The 24,165-nt window shown below is 40.4% G+C and overlaps 1 protein-coding gene across 1 annotated transcript in view; it reads right to left on the bottom strand.

Annotated features, from left to right (window-relative positions):
• The window catches only part of camkvl (CaM kinase-like vesicle-associated, like), a 36,424-nt gene extending 15,799 nt beyond the window's left edge, over nt 1-20,625 (bottom strand). The window contains exon 1 of the mRNA XM_038722467.1: nt 20,280-20,625. The gene's annotated coding sequence lies outside the window, so the exon portion shown is untranslated. The remainder of the gene's footprint in view (nt 1-20,279) is intronic.
• Nucleotides 20,626-24,165: the final 3,540 nt, after the last annotated feature.

Consider the following 24,165-nt stretch of genomic DNA (forward strand, 5'->3'; position numbering starts at 1 on the left):
ATGAATATTCTAGACACAGCTGAAAGCACTTTCATATTGCCATTAATAACATTATGGCCTACAAAACTTAATTTACAGTAAAAATATAATGGCATTAAACAGAAATCAGTCCACTGATTCGTACTAAGCTCATTGCCTCAGCCGACGAGTGTGTGCTCAATATTGAGCGGAGTGCGCAGCAGCCTGAGGTCGGTCCCAGGCCTTATCAAGATGCTGTGATGTGAAAGTGGGACAAATAAAAGACTTGACGTGGCAGAGCACACAGGAGAGAAAAGCTGAAGAGGAGAAGCGGATGAAGGGCCAATTATCAGCATTTCTGTGCTTGTTAAAATCAAGTGTACGACAGGTTACAAGAATGAGAAAGAGGGTGAATGGATACACACAGAACTTAAGTATTAAGAGTTACGCATGTGTGGAAATCATGTAATGGTTAGTACGTGTGTGTGTCTGTGTTGCATCAATACCCAAATTACATTTGCTTCTTCCACTGACCTCCTAGTATGGGGTCTTCTCCGAGCTTGTTATAACCACTAATTCCCTTATTGCTCTCATCTAAGGCCTGTGCGTGCGTTCTGTTTTTGTGTGTGTAAGTAGAAGAGACAGTGCGCGCATGTTTGTGTGTGTGACTACGAGGCGTACACAAGGCCAGAAACAGGCTTAATAAGGAAACGTTCTAATGAAAATTCATCACATCTGCCCAGAGAGAGAAAGAGAGAGAGAAACCCATTTCCAAATGCAGACACATGTAAAATCTGCCAAAATCATGTAGTGTCAAAAGCACACACACACACGCCACATGAATATACAAGTGTTGCCTTATTCTGAATGGTATGATTCATCTGCTTTACACCACTCTGTCTAAAATACTTCCTCACCTTTCACTCCCTCCCTTCTCTATTTTTCTCTCTCTTTCTCTTTCCCTGGTGTGTGTCCTCTTGTTTCCTGTTCCCTCATTAGGAGAGTGGATCTGTGCAGGTCTAGCACAGTAAGTGCGTCCTCAGGGAGAAGGCCCACAGAGTATCTCGTTTTTTTTTTGTTTTTTTTTTACAAAACTGTGTGTATGTGTGTCTGTAGTTTACATAGAATGATGCAATGTCGGGCTGACAGGCTCGTTTTTTCTGACACCAGAATAACCGGAGGCAAGACCTGCAGGCACACACATACACACGTGTGTGTGTGTGTGTGTGTGTGTAATGTTTTTATATCCTTGTGGGGACTTTAACCTGAATACACTCATGTCACAATAATTGAGGTCCCCGCCCGCAGGTGGAGGGTTAAGACGTGGCTTTAGGGCTCAGGTTACAATTAGGTAAAGGTTATTGTAAGGGTTAAGGTTAAGTATGTAGTTGTGATGGTTATGGTTAAGGTAAGGGGCAAGTGATTGTGTGTAAGTAACTTCTTGAATGAGACTGTGTGGATAAGTTGGATGTACACTCATACGTACAGAATCGCACACACACCGGAAGGAACAAGCATCCTCTCCAAGTTGGATGTAACATCAAGCTAGAGAATCAGAGCTTCACATGACAACGAGCTAGCGAGAGAGAGAAAGAGTGACGGAGAGGTTAGTAATGGATCATGAGCGAGGAGAAAAAGAAGACAATCCTAAAAATATTATTGATTGCATAATGTTCGTGCATTTACATGTTTAAAGTATTTTGCTGTAGAAATTTTTATGAACAAAAGCATGACCCTGCTGTGGTTGTGTACTGTTTCCATGTTGGACTGCCTCACATTTCTAGCAATAAAAGCAATCAGTTTTAATGGACCCCCAACCAGACTTTTTAAAAATGTTATTCACGCACATACAAGTTTAAAAGTCATTCAGATGATCACACTTCCACCAATGGTTACAAATAATACCAAACATTAAACAAACCTTTCACATTGTCTGAAAATATTTAGTAGTTGCTCAGTGCTGGTCGTTGTACTGAAAGAAGACTACTGATGGCCCATAGAAGCTTTATGAAGCACAGTGCTCACAATGACAATGCTGACATGCTGATGTTTTCAAGTAATGTTGACCATGTTCCCCACCATAATTTCTAATGTTAGAAGGCTAACATTTGCTAATTAGAACTAAACAAAAAGAGCAACTGAGGCTGGTGGGACTGGCTTTAGCTTTGCAGTATTTATCATACCATAATGTATTTGACAAATAACAATTTTAACAAATGACAGAGCTAGAAGAAAGGTTCACCAATCACCAACGTGATAACAATTTATTCTGTGTAGAACATGAATGTCGACTGAATTTCACAGTGATCCATAGCTACAGAGATATTTCAGTCTGGATTAAAGTGGTAGATCAATTGACAGACCGACTGCTAGTGCTCCAATACTTTGCTCTGTTGTTAGTAGTTAATTTTTGAGGCCATAATTTGTGGTTTTGTTTGCTTGCATTATATTGAAGGGTACACCTTGTGTTTTGTCTACAGGATACAACTAAGAGTTATATAAGGTGTATCTAATACTTTGTTCTCAAATTAAACGTTAGGGGAAATGGAGTATCCAGTTAAATAGTAGGGCTATTGTATTGTATTGTATGACATTATACAGGTGTTACATTTATTGTGGCCACGTCCTGTATATTAATCGCACTAATCATTGGTGAGCTTTGAGCACATGTGCCTTCAGAGAATTGTGTGCTTCTGCGGGGAGCAAGAACATACAGATCAATACACTGTTTTATAAGCCTGTGTAACCCCAAGTGTGCAATAGCACAGCTTTCTGTGTATTGGTGGATGCCTAACTGATCTTACCCAGAAATGTTCACCACTGACTGAAGCAGTCAGCGTAGCACCTGTGATGCCTCCTGCAGCAGCTCGCTTTCCGTTTGGGGTCTTTTTTTCTCGTTTGTCTTTTTGACTATGTTCATAATAATGTGGATTAAATTGAAAACAGCGTTTCTCTTGATTTTGGCGTCCTGTCCCTACTAAGCTGGCATTTTCTCTCCGTGGAAATAGACATTTCTGAAAATACTCTCCCATGTAGGCTTTGTTGATTTGAAATCGCCAGTTCTTTTGAGGGTTTTTAGAAAATGCTGCAGCTTGTCAACCATACATCAACAACAATGTTAACAATGTTAAAGAGCCACCATTCTTCTATCTCCAGCTATCTCTGTGATTCTCAGTCAGTATATCAGTTTCTGTTTCTGCTGTAAGACAAATGTACAGACAGAGAATAATCAGGAAACCCAGGAATTACCATTATCCCTGGACAACAGGTTGTAAATTTGACCACCAATCACAAATCTGCATTTTATCATTTGTCATATGAAAACAGAATGAAAGTCAGATGTCAGAATGGAGCTTTAAGTGGAGCACTGGAATACAATAATTTCCTTGTTTTGCCAGTATTATACAGGAATTACCATGTGGATAATAAATTAAACATTGTGACACTTGCTTTATATTTTGTTTGTTGTTGTTATATTCATTTTGCAGTTATTGCTAATTTAAATACAGAAACAATCTGATGTTTTCTGACTTATTCTGATAACTATACTCATCCTGATGTATGTATATAGCGCCTATAAGTGTGAGGAAAACAATGCTGCTCTTTCTCATTTGTCTTCATTGTGAATAAGTATTGCATTTATACAACATTCACATCTAAAACAAACAACAGCAACTGTATTTCGTGCTTCACTCATGCATGCAGGTTGGGAAAAATTGACTTCACGCAAAAAGTTTGTGGTGCAGAAGAAATTGCCATGCCAGGCAGACACGACCATGTCGCACATGGCTCACGTGTCAAACATAAAACCACAGAATTAAACGGCTCCTGTCAGCTCTGTCACACGCACAACTCTGAGAATGCAACATAAACGCTTTTGGCAGACATATGAGATTAGACGAAAGGGGGCAGAGAGAGGGAGGAAATGTTGGTAATGTTTCAGAAGTTTGAGATCATTATAAAACATTCAGAGGATGTGTTATACTCAGGGGAAGAAATGTGGAATGCTGTGTGTGAGTGTGCATTATACATTTATGTTTGTGACTGGGGGGTCAGTGGAGAGAAACAACATTTGCTGTCAAGTGGTTTTCTCTGCATAAATCTTCTGCACTGGGTTGAGTAGTTGAGTGTGTGCGGACATACACTCACACACACAAGGGAAGTACACAATGTATCAATGACTTAAAATGCAACTCCCTTCAGGGCTATGAGCCAATGATACTTTTACCAACCAACTTCATTTGTGTGTATGTGTGTGTGTGTTAGGCGGGCACTTGTAGTTACATTTAATTGACTTGGATGACTAAGAAACACTTGTGTGGATGGAGAACTCTCTCTTTCAAGCACACACACACACACACACACACACACACACACACACACACACACACACACACACTGCTCACTCCCTCTGTCAAACAAATACAGACCCTCTAATGCACCTACCCACGATCCACCTACACACACACTCACACACTTGTGCAAATTCAAATGCACATGTACATGTGTTAAGCCACTGGTCTCATTGTTAGCTTTGCCCTCTCTGGGGAATAAATTAAACTGTAAAACCTTCGTTTCTAGCATCCATTTGCATCTGTGTGTGTGTGTTTGTGTGTGTGTGTCCATGAATTAATTCATTCCTTTTGTGGCCACACATGGCCTTTGGACGCACCGCGCAGAGTGCCTCTCCAAAAACACAGACTTCAATTGAGAGCCTCAATCCACACCTCAGTTTGCATGCACACACACACACACACACACACATAAACAAAGTAAGAGGCAGAGTGAGACAGGGAGAAACACATACAGATGTACACACACTATCTAACACACAGACACAAGAGTTCACAGTTCCTCACACTAATACGGTCTTCCCTCCCTCTAGCACTGTTTCTCCCAAGCGGTGATGTCGCACCATCTCCCCACTTTTACTCCATTCCTTCACTTCCTCCTCACAATGAACCACTCTCTGTCCCTTTGTTTAGTCTGTATGTTACACCTCCGCACTGAAATGCCAGATGAGGCTCCAAATGCAGGAGTTTTTCTTTATTTTTGTCTATTCCTGCTTGTCCTTCAACACACCTGTCTGTCTCATACAAGTGTGGAGAAATTCTTGACTGTTTTGCTGCAAACCACCGTCAATAAAAGAGCTTCTGACGGGAATGAGGAAGACTACATGTTGTGAGCCTGAACTGCAGCACTGACCGCAAAAACAAAAAAATAGAAAATTAAAAATAATAAGCAGAGCTGCATCCCAGTGATTTTGTTTCCTCTGTTTTAAAAACAGCAAGCACAGATTGTCACGTGTTTTGGTGCTCTGTGTTCTTCACCACTACCTGTTGCACAGCCTATGCCTGTCAATGTGAGCTTACTTTCGTATGTTCAGTGAAATGCCCAGTTTATCATTTGGTAAACGCTAATGTTAAACTTTTGAATCAAACTCGTCCATGTGTTTTCAATTGACTTGCCTGAATAAATGGTAAAAGAAAAAAGCATACGGTATTCTGCTAAATATGTTCTCATTAAATGCTTCCCCTTTGGAAACCCATATACAAGACATATAATTGAATTTTCAAAGGTTTAAGTGTATTTTAACCTGAAACAACTGCTAACATAGTACATCTGTTTTGATTATAACAATTATAATTTGGCTACTATTAAAATCTTAACCATGAGTTGCCTTTGAGATTCAGGGGTGTTAGGGGCAGCTCTGCCATGTGAGGTTTAAGATTATCAGTTTGTGAGGGGTTTCTGATTTACCATGTCACATCTGCGGCAATCTGAACCCTCCAGGTTTCTGCCTCACACACATATGCACACACTTCTGCTCTAAAAAAGGGAAGCATAAGAATCACAGGGACCAAGGACACCGCTGTTCCCATTATACACACATGTAGACGTTACATACAGAAAAGCTTATAGTGGAAATCATGGCAGATTACTGAGCCACTGGAATGTCTGGTGTTGCAAAGGCTATGGGGTATCAAGCAGAAAGAGTTTGAGCAAAAGCCACATTTTTTACATTAGAGGCATTTAGAGAGATATAATATGCGCCTTTTTGCTGCAAATCGTGCTACTTCTGCACTAGCACCTCAGCATGTGTGCATGTTTTTGTGCATGACGAGAACAAGTTTGCTCAAGCATGAGTCTTAAGATGAAAACGAGGTCATTTGGTCTCATGGGAAAGTTAGAGTGGGAATGATAGCGAGAGGGAGGGTTAAAAGAAGGGACACAAGCGGAAATAAAAATGAAAAGCAAGATCTGAAACAATGAGGAAGAGGAGGATGATGGAACAATGGATGTTGGGCATGTAAGCAGCATACACACACGTAATGACACACAGATGGTATCTCCCCACACACCTCCACAAACACAGGCAGGTCAGAGAATTATTTTCCAACCACTCTTTTGCTTTAGTGGTCAACTCAAGGCCGCTCCCTATCAATGATTCCAATACCCAAACCCTTCATTCAGGGAGCCACGGTCTGGGAAAATAACGCAAGATGAATGATGAGTGGAAGTTTAGAGTCTATCTAAGGTGAGAAGACCTTCACAAGATGGCATTTCAACTCAGAGGAAAAAATTCATAATGAAATAGCTGTGAACATTTTGGTGAACTGATATCAGGATGTATTTAGGTTCTGACTTCACAAAATTATATAGGTAACCACTCAGACAACCATAGACATTTTGCACTCCATAGGGCAGATAAAACAATGAAAAACTATCATCACACTCATAAAAATATTATAGTAAACATAGTAAACTGTTTATTAAAATTATTAGTTTAGTTTAGTTTAGCCTTAGTTTAGTTCCATACATAATTCTGCAGATGTTTTATCTGTACGTTTGTTAAAATCCATCCTCAAAGTTAATGCAGCTCATCCTGTGGAGTACTGTAGCTATTACACTATGATTTCACTTCACTAAAATGTTAAAGTATTGATGCAGCTTGGCGGGTATAGTTCACATGTAGTCTGCATCTCTGATTGCTGGCTGACTGTGGCGGTCCTCATTCAGTCTTACATGTTCAGGAGGTGCACACTGAGTGCAATTAGCCTGAGGCTACTGCAAGCACCTGTACACTTTAGGCTCTTGTGTGGCTTAGCAGTAAGCTGTTGTGTAGGATCCAGCAGTGTACTTCACTTCAGTTGTCTCCATCTGACTTTTATGCATGTCATCACAACGAGAGAGAGAGAGAGAGAGAGAGAGAGAGAGATGGGGTTGATTGTTCTTATGTAGTTTGTATGATGCTTTGGCAATATTGTTGTTACACATTCATGCCAATAAAGCTAATTTGATTTGAATTGAATTGAATTGAGAGAGAGAGAGAGAGAGAGAAAGAGAGAGAGAGATGATGACTGGGAAGGAGAAGAAGGGAAATGGTAGCCCAGTCACAGTGGACTGGATGACACCAGTTTTCTGTATAATATGCCGCTGAGATGAGATGATAAAATAAAAAAGCAAATTTTCCAGATGAAATACACATTATCAAAACTCTAGGGGCTGAATGTAAATGCTCCGTATTTGTATAGCGCCTTTCTAGTCTTTTCGACCACTCAAAGCGCTTTTACACTACATCTGCATTCACCAGTCACACACATTCATTCACTGAGCCTAAGTGCTCAAACGGAAACTAACATTCACACTCATTCATACACATACAGGGGCAAATCGGGGTTCAGTATCTTGCCCAAGGACACTTCGACACGCAACCAGGGGGAACCGCCAACCTTCCGATTAACGGCTAACCCGCTCTACCTCCTGAGCCACAGCCGCCCCGTGAATCAACACACAAACACAAAGACTGTAAAATAGAGTGCATCACATAAATAATTCATAGATAAAGTAGATAAAGAGCAAAATTCCAATGCAATCTTCATTTATGCATTGATTTAACATTAGGAATGTAGCCTGATGAAAAGTTACATCAGCTGAGGAAATTGCTTGGGAGAACATGTCTGACTGTACACTTTAGCTGCAGCTTCCTAAAGTGGCGATCTGTGCAACCAATCTTGTATAAAAGCTTCTTCAGTAGTGTAAAATAATGACAGTTTAGTTCAACCTTAATGACCAGTGAAGTTAACCATTTGACAACTTATAGTTAAGTAGTGAAACTGACCCATCAACCAATTATTATCAGTTTTGCATTATAACTAAACAAAGCAGAAAGATAGCATAGAGGCCAAACAGAGACGGTATTGATTATGTGGCAAATGATCATTTTAAGGCCTATACAATGCAAATGCATTCCTGGAATAGTCACAAAAGGTAGGATGTAAGAAAGTAACTGTAGATGTGTGTTAAAAATGAGAACGGAAGGAGCAAAGAGGTTTGGTTTAGGGTGAGTGCAAGTGAGAAGGAGAGAGAAAAGTCAAGGGGAATTAAGAGAGAGCACTGGTGCCAGACAAAGCGGAGCATTCAGAGGAGAAACTAAGATTGAGATGAAGATGACAAGAAAAAGGGAAGAATAAAAGACGGAGACAACGCATGGAAGATGACAGTTGTGAAGAGCGTGAGGGAATGAAAGTGAGAACATTTCCGTGAGAAAGTCAGCAGTGTGTGTATGTGTGCTATAGGAGAAAAAAAGTGCTTTTGTAAAATATTCAGTGTGATAGAAGACTTATAGAAGCAAAATCCCCTCCCTGGAGAGAGAGAAGAGAGGAAGAGAAAGGAGGAGGAGCAGGGATTGAAGTTTTGGATAAGAGTCATAAGGCTAGAGACCATTTCAACAGAGAGGTCTCTGCTGTGAAGCTTCGTGTAGGACTGTCAGGGCCCTCTCTATTTTTAAACAGTGTGTGGGTATACTGCTCACACCTTATAGCATCCAGTATACCTGTGGAGCTTGCTGGAGGTGAGCTTATGCAGAATTTTCTACTGGGTTACTGTTTAAGAAGAGGAGAAAGCAGTCTCTGGTTATCAAAAAATAATAAATGGAAATTGTCTTTTCCCTGTCCCCATTGCTTTGGGAGTCAAAATGGCCTATGAAACTAGTTCAACAGTTCAGTAACTATGGAGCTGGTGTTTTCACTGACTCAAAACCTAGATTTGGTTTTACTGCTTGCCGGTCCTCACATGGGAAAATACAAATTTGGAAACTGGGCAGCTGGGTTTGTATACAACTTACATGCTTAGCTAAATACATTAAAGTAATTGTGACATCCTTCCATCCACATTCACAGGGAGGTGGCTAGGGAATGTGCATGGGCATATACGGGGAAGCCCATGTCTATTACATCAGAGACCTGTAAGACAAACACCTTACTAAGGTTCGGTTGCTGAAAAAGTCAATGTGTCTTGTCTTCAATTTCTTCAAGTTGGCCTTTTAGCTCCGCAAGCGGCGTAGCTCTAGGGATGGCAATGTCGGTCAGTCGGTCAACCACTTTGTTTTGGACTGAAATATCTCAGCAACTACTGGATGGATTGGCTCAAAACTCTGTACAGACATTCATGGTTCTCCTTTTTTTGCCACAGCCCCATACATTGGCATCTCTGCTGCTTTGCCGAACCGACCTCGTTCAAATGAATGACAGGGCTCCGTTTTTCCATGGAGAGCCAAAGTTGGTCTGAACACCGCTTAAGGCATCTGTCACTCAAGCCACCATATCCTAAAGCTCAATATGTTTTGTTAGCAATAATGACCTATTGTGGAGTAAAGTACTGACATTGCATTTTAAGAGAGAAGTTGGGAAGTCATTTCAATTTATGGCTTATTTGTAACAAGCATCTTGTGGCTCTGAGAGGAACTGAATCATATGGTGCTTCCACAATGGCTCCAACATGCAGCCTTTAGGATTGCTGCTCGCTACAAACAGGGGTTTTAACATGGGTCACTTTTTTTCCTCAAACTGTGCTATTAGACTCCCTGCCCCCATATGTCATCGTCGACATGGACTAACTGCATTTTGCTCTGCAATCATGGCCACACGTGAAAAAAAAAAATCACATACATATACACTCAGCTTACACACAAAAGCACACACCAAAAGGCTCTATAAATACAGTGTGGAGGTAATGTTCATCGTGTAAAGTAGGCGGATTTACTGGAACCAGGTCAGAGCAAAGGCAGAGCATGCTCTTGCTTTTCTCCTATTTAGCAGCTTTTCTCGACATTTATTTCCTTGCTATTGCTTTTCTAGCTCTTTTTGTTGATGAGGTAGACTGGAATGGTTGTCTTCTCCAACCCCACACCACCCTGCTCCCCCACTGACACGTTTCCCAAACTTCTCAGTACCATGTCTCTTCAAAGGCAAGCATGTAGACCTCCTGTCACTTTTTCTAAGGGTTTTTGAATTGTGCGAGCGAATTATCCATAAAGCATAAGATAAATTAATTTACCCAACTACTAGTGCATACAAGTGTAACCATGTGTATAAATTAATTTCAAATGGTAATAAGCACAAACCACCCACGCTGCTCAACTTTATTGAGGTCGTATGCTGCCAATTTGTCATTAATGAAACTGTAAACTTATGGGTTTGTGCTTCATGAATGACTGAAACCAACAAAACTATCTAGTGCTGCACCAGAAGGTAGTTCTATTCTGGTATTTTCTTAAAATACGGGACTTTCAGAAAAGGCTGTGTGTTTTCTTTCTTGGAAACATTTTTAGATCCTACCTGGGTGCCTCAGCTGGGCCGATTCTGTGTGTATGTGCATCTGGCTTAAAGTGAGAGAATTTGTAAAAAAAAATGTGTGAAAGACATTGAGACTGAACATATCCATTAGGGCAATGCCTTTCAAAATCAGCTTATCTCTTATAGATGACTAGATGCATTTAAGCAATCAATGCAATGCCTCTGTAATAGAACAGAGTGAGAAAAACAGAGCAGAAGAGAGAGAAGAAGGGGAAGTAAAGAGAAGCCAAAGGCCAATGGAGGAGATGTGGCAGGATCAGAGGAAGAGGAGGAGAGGCTTGGTTTTTATTCCAGTCAGAGTAAAGAATACACTTTAGTGAGGAAAACTGCCTTTCTTTCTAACCACCTCGGTATTAAACTCATCCATCCTGAGAGAGAAAGAGAAATATACAGAGAGGAAGGAAGGCGAGAGAGAGACTGGGAGAATCTATGTCTGCAGAGCTGTTATCTTTCACCTGTAGCTAGCAGAGATCTTGGCTTGCATAATGCAATGTGAGGATAAAACCTCCTTTATGACCAACTGAGCCAATAAATAAATCTGGATCAGTTCTGACCTCCTATATACACCTCTTGAATCCATCCATGCATTTAACCAAAGTGGAGAAAGTGAAGACACTTGACACTTAGCGCTTCCCTGCGGGTACAATGAAAAAAGCATTTCAAATGTACCTTATTTCCCCAGTATGTTTAATTGGCTGTCTCTGTCTCCCTCTACACTAAGCATCCCCCCCTGGTGCCAAGTCCCCACCATAATAGTTTGCATTTAAAAGTGCTGGTCTGCATCTGGTCTTAGCATGCCATAGCTATATCACTATCCGGGGGAATGGCTAGCAGAAGATGAGGGGTAGTAGTTTTGGCAGCCATCGTTATGATTGGATGGGGAGCCACAGTTGAAGGACTGATAAAGCAGTGGCTTGTTGGATCCGTCTTTACAACAGCTTGGGGTGTTATGTAAGGGGTGATGTAGCCGGGGCCAGTAGAGGAAGAAAAAATGATAAATCCCAAAGACAAACAAAACGAGCAAGCAATAAGTGACTGCTGCTCATAATGATAGCACTGATACTTAAGTTTTAATTACTTTGTCCTTCTATTTTTATTTTCATAATTACAACAGTAAGCAGGATTACACTCGTGTATGTGGATCTTGTACCTTTTACGTCATTTTCTGATATGTGTCCTAGCTATTGTATGCTGGCCCACATTCTAACCCAGTTTTAACACTTTTTTGCTGAACTCAAAGAAACGGTGAGCCAGGACAGCCAAGTGCTCCAAGTTTAGCTCTGTTCAGTCTGAGGAAAAACCCCAATTAACAGGTGAGTGGACTCAGATAATGTGAAATTGGGCTACATGGAGTATGTTAGAGTATGCTGCTTGGCCTCCAGAGAGCTATTTGGAGGAAGGAAAACTACACCAGGATGGTTTCATTGTCTCCTCTCTCTGTTCCTAATTCCTCTCTTGCAGTCATTCACACAGCAGTCTATTGACAGAGATAAATAAGGAGAGGTGGAGAAAAGATGACAAGAGTGAGGCACAGGGAAGTGGGAGATGACCTGGGATGAAAGAGAAAGGTGACAGAGAGAAAGAGAGGCTAAGAGATCAAGCACTAAGAAAAGCGGAAAAGGAAGAAGGAGAAGGAGAGGAATAGGAGATGGGAAATGACAGATGGTGACATAGAGACAGAAAGGACAACATATATAGGGGTCAGGTAATGAATGCCATCGTAATGAAGTACTCTCTCTCAATATCCAATGCTCTTTTCCCCTCTAACCTATCTTTTCTTTCTATCCTCTGTTTCTCTGTCACTTGCAATCTCTCTCTCTCGCTCGCTCTCTTTCCTCTAACACTAGAGAGTAATGGGAAAGGATAACTCATTACTAATTAATTATTTCTCCCAACATATGCGTTTACAAGGCCTTGAACACTGGTTAATTCAGTGTCCAACAACAAAGCACCGAAAAACACATCCTTTTATCTGTATGATTAAGCTGCCTCCAAACTCCCCGCTATGGAAGAATCTCTCGCCTGTCTTTTCAACTCTTCTACTCGGTAGGTTTTAGAGCAGAACTTAGACACCATTGAAAAAAGGTCAGCAATCAATAGCTATGTTTTGTTATCCGGCTGTCAAGGTAATTTTATGTGAACTTTTGAAACGAAAAGAAATTCGGTGTAAATGAGATGTGTTGCTATCACCTGGGGTGAAATGAATAGACTTCATGAATGTACAATGAAGCTACATATGTCTGAACACAGAACCACAAGAAAAATGGAAGAAAGTATTTACATTGTTGCATATTTCTTGTGCTACAACCTTTAAAGTAGAAAGAAAGCAATATTGTGGGGATTTCATTGACATTTGCTTTCTATGTTCACTTTGTCTAAAACAAAACATTAGTTTTCATAAAAATGATTGGAAACCTAGTGTATTTTCTTAATAGCCTGTAGAGCTGGGACTTTCTAATTCAACACATTGTAACGCAGCTCACTTTACATTACAGTAAGTTGTGGTTACTTTTATGTAAGTGCATTCCCATGTTTATGCAATGCTTTTCGAAGAACCATCTTGTCCTGGCCTGATGTCGAGCTGTGATAATGAAGATTTCATGAAGATTTTGTGAGTTTCTCCCTTACTGTGTTGTGTTGGCACATGTTGCTTGTTAGTCATTGGTAGAATTTGATTCATTGCTTTAATCAGAGTTTGCAGTTTTATGGTGTCTCTACAGTTTGGCTCTTTTATTTACTGTCCCATCACAACATTTCAAGAAAAAAAAAACACATTTACTGTGTGTGTTTGTTTGTGTGAGAGAGAGCTGCTCTCTGTGTGTTAGTGTAGTAACACTTGCTGAAGTTCTGTCATTACCTCTGCCAGTGAAGTTGGTTGGTGCATGTGTTCTCCCATCTTTGTCTCTTTTTCTGCAAAATATTTCAAAAAGTTACAAATGAATTTGGCTGAAATTTGGTGAACAGATCCCTGGCCCAAGGATCAGATTGTGAAAATTTTGGCAGTGACCTCGATCTGGGATTCCTGCCATTTTCAATTCTTTGTAGTTTTGTAGCTTTAACTGTAATATTGTTTTATGTAATACTGGGAAAGTCCAAAAACCAGAAAGAGTTTGGCTTACAAATGTACAACACAATATTGTATAGGCTCCACTTAAAATATAACTACAACGGCTATTCTTTTGGAAAGATCAAGCAGAACATTGCACATTTAAGCTACTGTAGTTTTGCTAATTAGCAGGTTAGCAGCTTGCCACTTAGTTCTACAACTAATAACTGTTACCCATTTGTCAACTGCCTATTGTTGTTTATTAGTTGGCTCATTCATTTCACTGACTGACTGTTTCTTTCAGTTAATTATCCATAAAACTCACTAATATCAGTAATTGCCACTACTAACTGCTACAAGCCCTATCGGGTACAACTGTTAGCTAAACTGTTATCATCTCGCTAGCCATGAAGTTGTACGCAAGATTAAGTCTTCCTGCCTGCTATCACTGAGCTAGTGTTTCTGTCAGGGGTATGTGAATGGCTCAAGGATCTCTCATGGTTGCGGTAATTCACAATTCTTAAAATACAATGAAAAAATTAATTGACTGCTCTGTTTTATACCACCATTGACTGCACTCCATGATCCCAGTCATAAATGTGCACAAAAAAAAACATTACAAAAACCCACATTAAGCTGATGTGTCAAGTAGCAAGATTAGCTGCAGACATACACACACACACACACACACACACACACACACACACACGCACACACACACGCACACACACAAGACCAAATGAATGATCATCTCCAGGTTTATACCTGGTGGAGATAATTACGCAACTCTGGCAGAGTTGTGGCTTTGGCTAGAGGCATGAAGGGTTTCGGTTGGATACTTTCAAAATCTCTTGCTAGTTTCACCAATGTTGCGTGTCCTATACCTTTAACACTAGAAGCGCCACAATTCCATAACTACTAGAACTGCCAGAAGCGGTCATTTTGACCGCTAGATTCCAAACTCTATATCTTTAATGATAAATACCCAATTGAGAGATTAATGCATTTATTGTATTAGGATATCTTTAAAAAAAACCTAAATAACACCAAAATGTACATTTAAACAAGTTTAATTATACATTTATAAATAATAATTAGTAGCCTACCGTAATTATCGCATATCACAACAGTCAGGCTATATTTCCATATCCATTCAACATAACTCAGAACAAGATAATAACAATTAAAAGTATATTATTTAATTATAAAACATTTTATTTTAAATGTTTACGTGCACCCAGGAAACGTCACTGTCACTTTCTACCTCCGATTGTTCCATCTAAATCATCACTATTCAAGTTCTGAAGCATTTCCAGGGATATGGTTCCAGTCATGTTTCTCTTCATTCGCTCATTCATTTTAGAAGCCTAGCTATATATATAGCCTATAGATAACGTGGTCATCACTGTGAAGCGCTTTGAGTATCTATGATAAAGCACTATATAAATGTAATTCATTATTATTATTAGCCTATTTCTGATCAACCAATTTAGTCTAATGTACTTTTTGTTTGTAGAAATTAGCATATATACAAAACACTCAGGACCACTACTGACCTTTCTGTTGACAGTGAGAGAGACAAAGGTCAACCGCAGGAAATGTAACAAAAGAATACAGAGAAATTCCGTGCGGTCAAAATGACCGTCTATGGCCGAAATAGGTAAAAATGTTCATTTGTTTTTTTTGCCTTATGTGTAATTTATATGAAAAACATTTTAAATGAAAATACAGACACTTTTAGGAAAAGTCAGGTACCAGCAGGATTTTATTTATTTTTTCAACAAAGCAGATATAAATTTCAAAACGGTCAAAATGACCGTCATGGCTGTTCTAGTGTTAAATGAAACACATTTGCAGTCATATTTTCCTGCACACCTTTTTAATAAAAGTATGGTGATAGATAGATAGATAGATAGATAGATAGATAGATAGATAAGGGTTCAGTAGAGGAATGAGGGCTCAGCTGGAGGACACAGGGAGCAGATGAGATGGGAGTATGTGAGAGCAGAAGGCAGAAGATGAGCAAGGAGGACAGGACATTAGAAACCTCTGGCACCAAACTCATTTAAGGGAAAAAACAAACATATGCTCTGCTGTGTGTGCAGTTTATCCTTAAGCTCGTCCTTATGTAACATAGGTGGCGTGTGAGGAATTAAGAGTGAATTTATGATTTGTTTTTTTATTCTTAGCTGGCTATTGCTGGCTTTCTAAACACTACTTTTGTCTCTATTCTTCTTCTCCAACTTAATTTTTTCAGCGCGGCCAATGCTTGCCAAATCCTTGTCAACAACAGAGTTACCTCCAAGCTCCTGGGGCACATAAGGATCATTACTGGCCACCAGATATGGTGGCAGGGAGCGAACACTGTGTCACATTACACAGAGGGTTCGAAAAGTCATGTTGATGGATCGATGCACCTCCTAATCTCCTACAACCACCATCTGTAACCTATCCTGGCTGCTGCTGTGATGGAAAATCTCTATAGTTGTGAACATGGTGTTGCAGATTGCAGCAGAACTCCGTTTCCTGTGTCTCAGCAGCAGAATCTCAGTGGGAAACATTCACATTCAACCACACAAGAATCAGAGGGCGTTTACTACATCCACTTTTATTAGCTGTTATGATTTACCATTACATTATAATGGGATATTGATGCCCGCATTGCACCAGCATCTGAACAAGCTTAGTATTAGGTTTCCTATTGATGAAGTTCTACATCTGTTAAAATGGCTTTTATCCAATTGGGCCTGGACCGGATATGCTGTGCTCTTTCTTTCAAGGACTGACCAATCTTATCAATAAGCAATACTGACACGTTCTATATTTCAGGTTGTTCTGGATTTTCTGTTTTAAATAGTACATGTCCTTCATCCCCTCAGTTCAGACTGCAGTGAGTCAACTTAGAGAAGCATGCGGGATGATTGATACCACCAATGTTACTGCAAACGTGAGCATCACTCGTCCCTTTCATCCTTATTCTTTCTTCTGCTTTTCCATCACAAAGGCATTGCTTAAAACCTATTTGTATTAGGTCAGTGTTTTATTAACTACATTCATCACCCTTGATTAACTGTTTGGTAATCAATAGAAGTGACATTAAGGGGCTGGTGTAAGCAGTCAAAACTCACTCTTCCATTAAATTGAGTTCATACCATTTAAATGTGAACAAACACTTATAGAAATCAGGAACTTATAGGTCTTTGATTATATGACCATTAAAATGGTGTCATTATTTTACTATTAAAATCCACCCTGCTGGTAAATTAAAACAAGTCAGCAGAGTAACCATCTATTGATGCTCAACTTGTTCAATGGCTAACAAGTCAGAAGCTAGAGAGGGAATGCTTACACTAAATCTTCATCTCTTCTAAATGTGTTATTCTAATAGAAAATGTTGGCCTTTTATCTGCATTTTGCTGCAAATACATATAATGATGAACAATCATGTTATACATGTTCCAGATTGTTCTAATTGATCCTTTGCCAAGGCACGCCCTCCTTAATTACTGTTACTGTTACTGCTAAGTTTGACAAACTGTCTTTTAGCACTCCCTGGAGAAATAATTTTTGGAAAAAGCGATCCCAGAAAGAAGCAGACAGTTTTGCAGCTGCATTGTGCTGTGTTGTATTCAGGCTGTCAAACTGACTCAAACTTATGTGAAAGAAGACGATCACAGAGTAAGTGAACCACCATATTATTATTGACCATTGAGAAAGAGGTAAACAATATTAAGGATTAACACTGTTCCTCTACAGCTGGGTAGGTCTCTGTTCACTATTATAACCATTAAAGCAGAACAGTAGGGTTATATAACATTAAATTCAGTAGTAAGTTAGTTAGCGTTAGCTAACTAACATTACATTAGGAACAATCCACAGCCTACATTATTCTGGATTTGTTTTAGGTTTTGGAAAGGGAATAAATCGTACTTCTCCTTTCAACCTCTCTGGGTAGCAACTGTAATTATTACAGGTGCCCCAGGAACAGCTTTTACCATATCTTTGAAAAATACAGCAAAAAAAGTTAGAAAACGACTCCTTTTCCACTCCATACGAGTCAACGGAGCGCAGCCATGAAAGTGTCCGACCTCAGTTAGAGTGAGTCCTATACTGCGCTGTGATGGGCCAGCTGCGTATTCGGGGCGTGGCTTAGAGAAGGGTCAATTCAGGGAAAAGTTCAAAAAAGCAAAAATGTTCCATAGAGTGCCTACAATCTTCAACAGCTGTGGTTCTACCTAAATTTAATTAAAATCTGTTTTTATGATCTCCTGCTAAAAATCAGACAAGAACATTACCAAACAAAAGTTACCAAATCATTATAGAAAAAAAGCAGTTCAAAGGCAAGCAGATTTCAAATTGTGATTCAAATGATTGCCCAACAACAGTTACATGTTATACAAAATAACAATCATGCAGATCTTACAAATTGTTATAGCTAAGTTATTATTTTACCATAAGATGATTTACAAATCTGTCCCTCTGTCCTCTAATACCCTGCTGATATACTTCATCCTCCAAATGTTTCTGGCTAGTGAGAGCACATCACAGGTCAGCCAGCTGAAAATCTCCAAAATGAATCGCAGATTTTTTCTAAAAGGTAGCAGGCTTAACTGTGCGGATGAAGGTTATAACCTAAGCTGCATCTTCCATCTTCTGCACAAAAAAAGTCTGCGAAACATACAGTACATGCACACACAGACTTGAACACACACACAAACACACACACAGTATATCACTGAAACCATCTTTGTTTGATTATGTGTGTTGGCTTGTCAGTAATCTGGCTTGTTCAGCAAAATCCAAGGATAGCAGATTTTTTTTGTGCCATGAACAGTACAGTACACAACGAAAAAGCTCACCAATGATTTGAAAGCCTTTTGTCCTTTAGGCTGCAGCTTTTCCACAAACTCTAAATGAGGTCTCGAGAGATGAGTTAAAACATAAAGCACTGCAGCTTACAGGTTAGCTTAAAGGACAGTGGCTACAAAGAAGGAGGAGAAAGAGACTTGTACATAAACAGATAGATAGATATAGAGAGAAACAGATAGCTGAGATGGACAGATCTGATTGAAACCATCATGTGACAGTGCGTATTGTGAAATGGAATGCTCAGCATACAGGTGCGAACTGCGAGAGATGTGGCAACTTAAGTGTTGTCTGATAGAAGGTTTTTGTCACCCTGTTAAATAAAATCAGAGTGAGCATTTCTTTACCAGTTAAAGACTAAAAAGGACTGTGATGTGAAAAACAGAGCAGCATGCATATGTCAAATAAGATGAGGATGCGGGCAACCCCCCCCCCCCTCGCCTGCCCCCCTTTTGTCATCCCCAGACTCTTCATTTTCGGCCACTTTGTTCGCTTTCTTGGTTAAGCAACCTCCTTTAGTCTCTCTCTGGGGTGCAGGAATGTAGTAGCCTACACTAGATTTTCTGTGATGTTTTCTCTTCTCTCTTCTGCTCTCCTCATTTATCAAATCACACAAGCTCATATAAAGCAAGTTAATGAGGCCGGTAGAGGGTGGACTCTGCTTTCACTGGAAAAAATGAAATATGATATACTGTCCTTGTGGTTTTAATAAACTGTTTTAGTATGTTTATTTACAATGGTTCAAACTGTAGCCTGCACCTCTGCTGCTACTTTTCTACTCCTCTACCACTAATCCAGTGCCCTGCATGCCCAACTTACTGTATTGCCCATACATTAACAGCAACTGTTTCAGCAGCCTTTCTCTTTCAACATTTGAGCTCACTGTGCTATCAGTTATTTCAAATTCCCACTTAAAACCTAATAACACCCACTTTGATTCAACATAAGCCTGCAGTCAACATGCTGACCTAGTATGGAGAAAGTAAAGTGGCTGGTGCTTCTGCTCTGTTTAATGCATAATTAACAAGTGAATAACTGGAAAAGCTAAAGCTGGTGCAGCTTCACAGAATCAGCCAGTGAAGGGAGAAGGTGTGAGGAGGGAAATGCAAATGCCCTGCTATACTTGTACCTCAAAGAGGACTAATTTTTCTTCAAAACTATAACTTTTACTTTTAGAGAGAAGTCCTACAAAGTGACTACTTGGACTAACTGTAGGCCTAATTGTAAAGTGACTCTCTTTGGTGAGGAGCATTAAAAGTGTAAAAAGTAAGTTTTCAAATATCCTGATGGTAAAACCTGCCACATGAAAGTGAGGGACTACCCTCATCATATCTGTAATGCTGAATAGAAAGCCGGGACATTGTAGAAATAATCGAAATTTACTGATAGGTTACGTTACGTTACAATAAGGACAAAAATTAAAATCGCTCCATTGACGACTATGGGCAATTTCGGTTTGGCACATAGATACAGTCATTTACAAACACTTAAAAATTCAACAAGCCCGTTGTTACATATAACCCACCGTCTCTCGTTAAACTTTCTTTCTGACATGACAGGCAGCCAGACGCTTTCTTCTGCTTTCTCCGTGCCAGTTTCACTGCAGCAGTTTTACGCGCGGTCGCCGCACAACGCTCATCAGCAGCAGCAGAAGAAGCAGCGCGTCAGAAAACATCTCTTTTATCCCTTTTTCGTCTGCTTTCTAAACCGCCAGCAGGGATTCAATCGAGCGAAATTAAATCACCGCGCTTTGAGTGAACAGCGTGCCTTACCTTGAGTTGCGGCTTGGAGAAGTGTGGGTGCGTGTGTTTACAGCCCCCCTATCCAAAATGGAAATCTCTGGTCCTAGTTGGTACCTGGACTCGAGGATAAAGAAAAAAAAAACAGTACTAATGTTTCTTTGTTGATGTGCAGAGAGTGCCAGAGAGGTGAACTAACCGCAGCTCCTGCTCTGGCACGACTGTCTGTTCTTCGGTGAGAATTAGTTTGGTTGTTTCTGACTGCCGCCCTCCCTCCCACTCACTCTCACTCACTCACTCACTCACTCACTGTCTCCCACCCAAGAGAAATAGCCTAAATAGTCTTTCATCTATCTCTCTGCCTAGCAGGTGGGCATTTTTGAATAATGTTAGATCATTATTAAAGGCTGCTGGAGGCCCAAAATGTGTGTCTTCCACCCCCTCCAAATCCTGCATGTTTTTATGGCGAAACTAAACTGTCTGTATGTGTGTTTGTCAGCACAGTTGCTCCGGCTGTCCGCAGGCAGCAGATTGGGAGTGGTCAGGATTAAACCGTGGGATTATACCTCAACATTCATCATTTCATCTCACACACTGGAAGCACACTGGTGGACAATGACATCAGTCTTTGGCAGACACCGGCATGGAGACAGATTCGTGTGGGTAGGGATGGAGTGAAAGGCAAGAGGGAAGGAGAGAGAAAGAGAAATGAGCGAAGTACCTTTCACCTCAGATTGATCCACGTGGCCTAAATATATGCGTCATGTGAAATCCATCACATACACTAGCCAGGCAAAAAGGGCAGAAACGGTCACGAGATATTTACTGGGTGAATGTGTGTGCTTGTGCGTATGCAATGTGACTACATGCAGCCCTGTGTGTGTGTATGTGTGTGTGTGCGTTTTTGTGTAGTGGTTGCATATACACAGCCAAGTCGGTATATGTGTGCCTGCATACTGACAGATGGTTACTGTAATGACGCAGGAACTAACTACTGGGTTTCTATGAGGTTGTATGTCTGTGCCTGTGCACATGCTTAGTTGAATTGTGTGTGTGTTTCTTAAAGAGCGAGCGCGCGCGCGCGCCTGTGTGTGTGAAAGAGAGAGAGAGAGAGAAAGAGCGAGAGAGACAGAGAGCAAGTTGAGTTTGATGCAGATGCAACAGATATCACTTCTCCCCCTCCCCCCATCACACACACACAGACACAGACACAATTTAATTTAAATCTGAAAGACAATGAAAGACAATATTAAAGAATTACATTAACAAAAAATAATGTGAATAACAACATTCCTTTAATAGAATAAAATACATAATGAAATACAAATATGAAATACAGTGATATACATGGCATATACCTATAAGTAATCCAGTTAGCATTTCAATGTGATTTTAACAATGTAAGAAAAAAATAATGCTGATAATAAAGATAGGTTAGTGGGGATAATACATATAATACATATAAGAGATGGCCATTAGTCTATAGCCTAAATGACAAAATAAGGAGATGGTGACTTTAAGTAGAATATGGTAAGTGCAAGATTAACTTTTGGGGACATTATATAGACTTACGTTCATTTCCTAGAGACCTACCCTAAACCAGCTACTTGCCAAACCCTAACCCTAGCAGTCAAAAAATCTGCCACCAGTCAAAAAATCAGCTTTTCCCCTTGGATTTTGTCCCCAATTAGACAAGCCGCAACTGGTCTTTAGTCTGAAATGTGTCCCTGAATGCAGCCTAAGTCAGAACACACACACACACACTGTGTGGCAACATGGTTTTGCCTTTTTGTCCAGGTGCTTACAGTCTTTTCCCACAGACATTCTCAAGAGACCTTGAATCTGCTGCAGCTTCCATTTGCTGAAAATACATTCGTACAAAGGTATGTGAGTGTGGGTGTGTGGCTGTGTGGGTGTATGTGTGTTGGGGTCTGACTAAAGCCTAGTTCACACTACATGATTTTAAGCCCGATTTTCCAGTCGGTGAGCTCGGCGACCGTTGGGCTGTGATCAGGGGTTAATCAGCGATCGATCGGCGGCCGCCAGTCATTATGTGTGAACTACTCAACAACGCATCAAAACAGCCCCCTGACACATCGCTGACACATCGCAGATGCGAGCCAGATATCTAGCATACCAAATATCTGGAGGAGCTGGCCAACTCGACATCCACATCCAGCCAATGAGAGCAGGCTTTTTCTCCACAAAACACTTTTTACTCACCTCCAGCTCTCTTTATAGCTCAGACAATCCCTGCTACCTGTGTGTGCTAATCCATTATTTCACCCATATTCTTTGTCTTTATAATTGCTAGCTTCATAATAACAAACAACAGCTGTTTCATTTCGTGTCATTTCCCGTTTCACATTTTGTGTGTGTTTTCTTGACAAAACGTGGTTTGGAGACCACCCGTCCAGTGACACAGCCGCTTTCAGTGGTAGGGTGCGGGCAATCACAGCCTCAAAAATTACTATGACGTTGGACTAGAATCCAAATAGACACTGTTACATTGTAAGAGGTCATGACCCAAAAAGTTTTGAACCCACTGATTAGGGTGAATTATGATTCAGCATTTTCAATTTATAATTTCTCTCTCAATATCAGAACACTTTAACCAGATACAGTTACACACAGGGGATGTTGATTAGCTGATATAACAAACCAATCAAAGCAATTTTTTATCAGTTGACAGGCTTATATCATGCCTACACGTTCTCACTCCCAACTCTCACATATAGATGCTTGGTTAAGAATCCTTGGCATCACTTTCGAACACCCTGGGTACCCGTTTTTTGATGTGTAGGGCTCCACGGTCAAGTTAGCAAAGTAAAAACATTCAATGTTGACTTTTTATTTCACAATGGGAACGAACACCGGCCTCCAGACTGAAAGTCTGGTTTCTGGCCTAACCGTCCACCCTAACCACCTCCTTGTGACAACAGGTGGGATGTCAGAAAACATCAAAACAACAAAAGATCAGTTTTGTTGAAAGAATACAGCTGGATAGAGGGGTACATTACTGATATAGAAGGTAAGTTTGTGTGTTTATATTAACCAATATTATATTTGTAACAACGTTGGTTCATCAAGCTTACAGGCTAACAGATGTTGTGTGTGTCCTTTTCAACCTCTACTGTCTTGTCCTCCTTCATGTCATTAGTTTGCTCATGACTTTCAAAAGAGCTTGCTCAAATGTATCATATACCGCTAACATCAAATATACATTCAGAGGACGAGATTGCATTAAAGTTTGGAGACTTGTGTTGACCTGTCAGGCCCTTGCCCTGCCTACCGCCACTATTGATCATCATCCACCATTACCCCTGCCACCACAGGCTTATAATTATGCTACTGCTCTAAAAGAAAATGAGAGCAACTACTACTGTGGCATGACAGTCACCCTCTCCAATGCAGTCACTGGTGATGGAAACAAGGGAACAGAGCACAAACAAGACCTGGCACAGTGTTCTGTTCCCAGTGTCTGACTTCATCTGTGTTCAAAAGGATTGATCCAAGGATTGCAGACTTTGACAGCTTAGAAGCCAGTATGCAAAGACAGAAGAGGTGGCTAGTGACGGAGCCCATTGCAGCGGCACAAGAACAGGTAACGGATAATCACACATTATCTTGTGACTTTGTCATCAATCCTCATGCCCCCCATTAAGGTGCCTCACCTGACTGAAAGGTTGTTGACAGCGCTGGGCTTCTTCAGGGGCTTCTGAAGATAAAGTTTCCAGATGTGGACAGTTTGGTTGAGTACCGTTACCTTCTTGCAGGACCAGATGGTGTTTTTGCCCTAAAAACCTAACCATGACTAGTATTACCTGGTATTGGGACAGATGGGCATCACAGGGATGATATGGTGTGATTTTGTTTCCTCTATTGCACCAATGAGTACCACCTAGAGTGGACACACTTT

Source organism: Micropterus salmoides, unplaced genomic scaffold (genome assembly GCF_014851395.1).
Source record: "Micropterus salmoides isolate LMB-PRFRI ecotype aquatic unplaced genomic scaffold, ASM1485139v1 Ms_hic_scaffold_16, whole genome shotgun sequence".
NCBI lineage: Eukaryota > Metazoa > Chordata > Actinopteri > Centrarchiformes > Centrarchidae > Micropterus > Micropterus salmoides.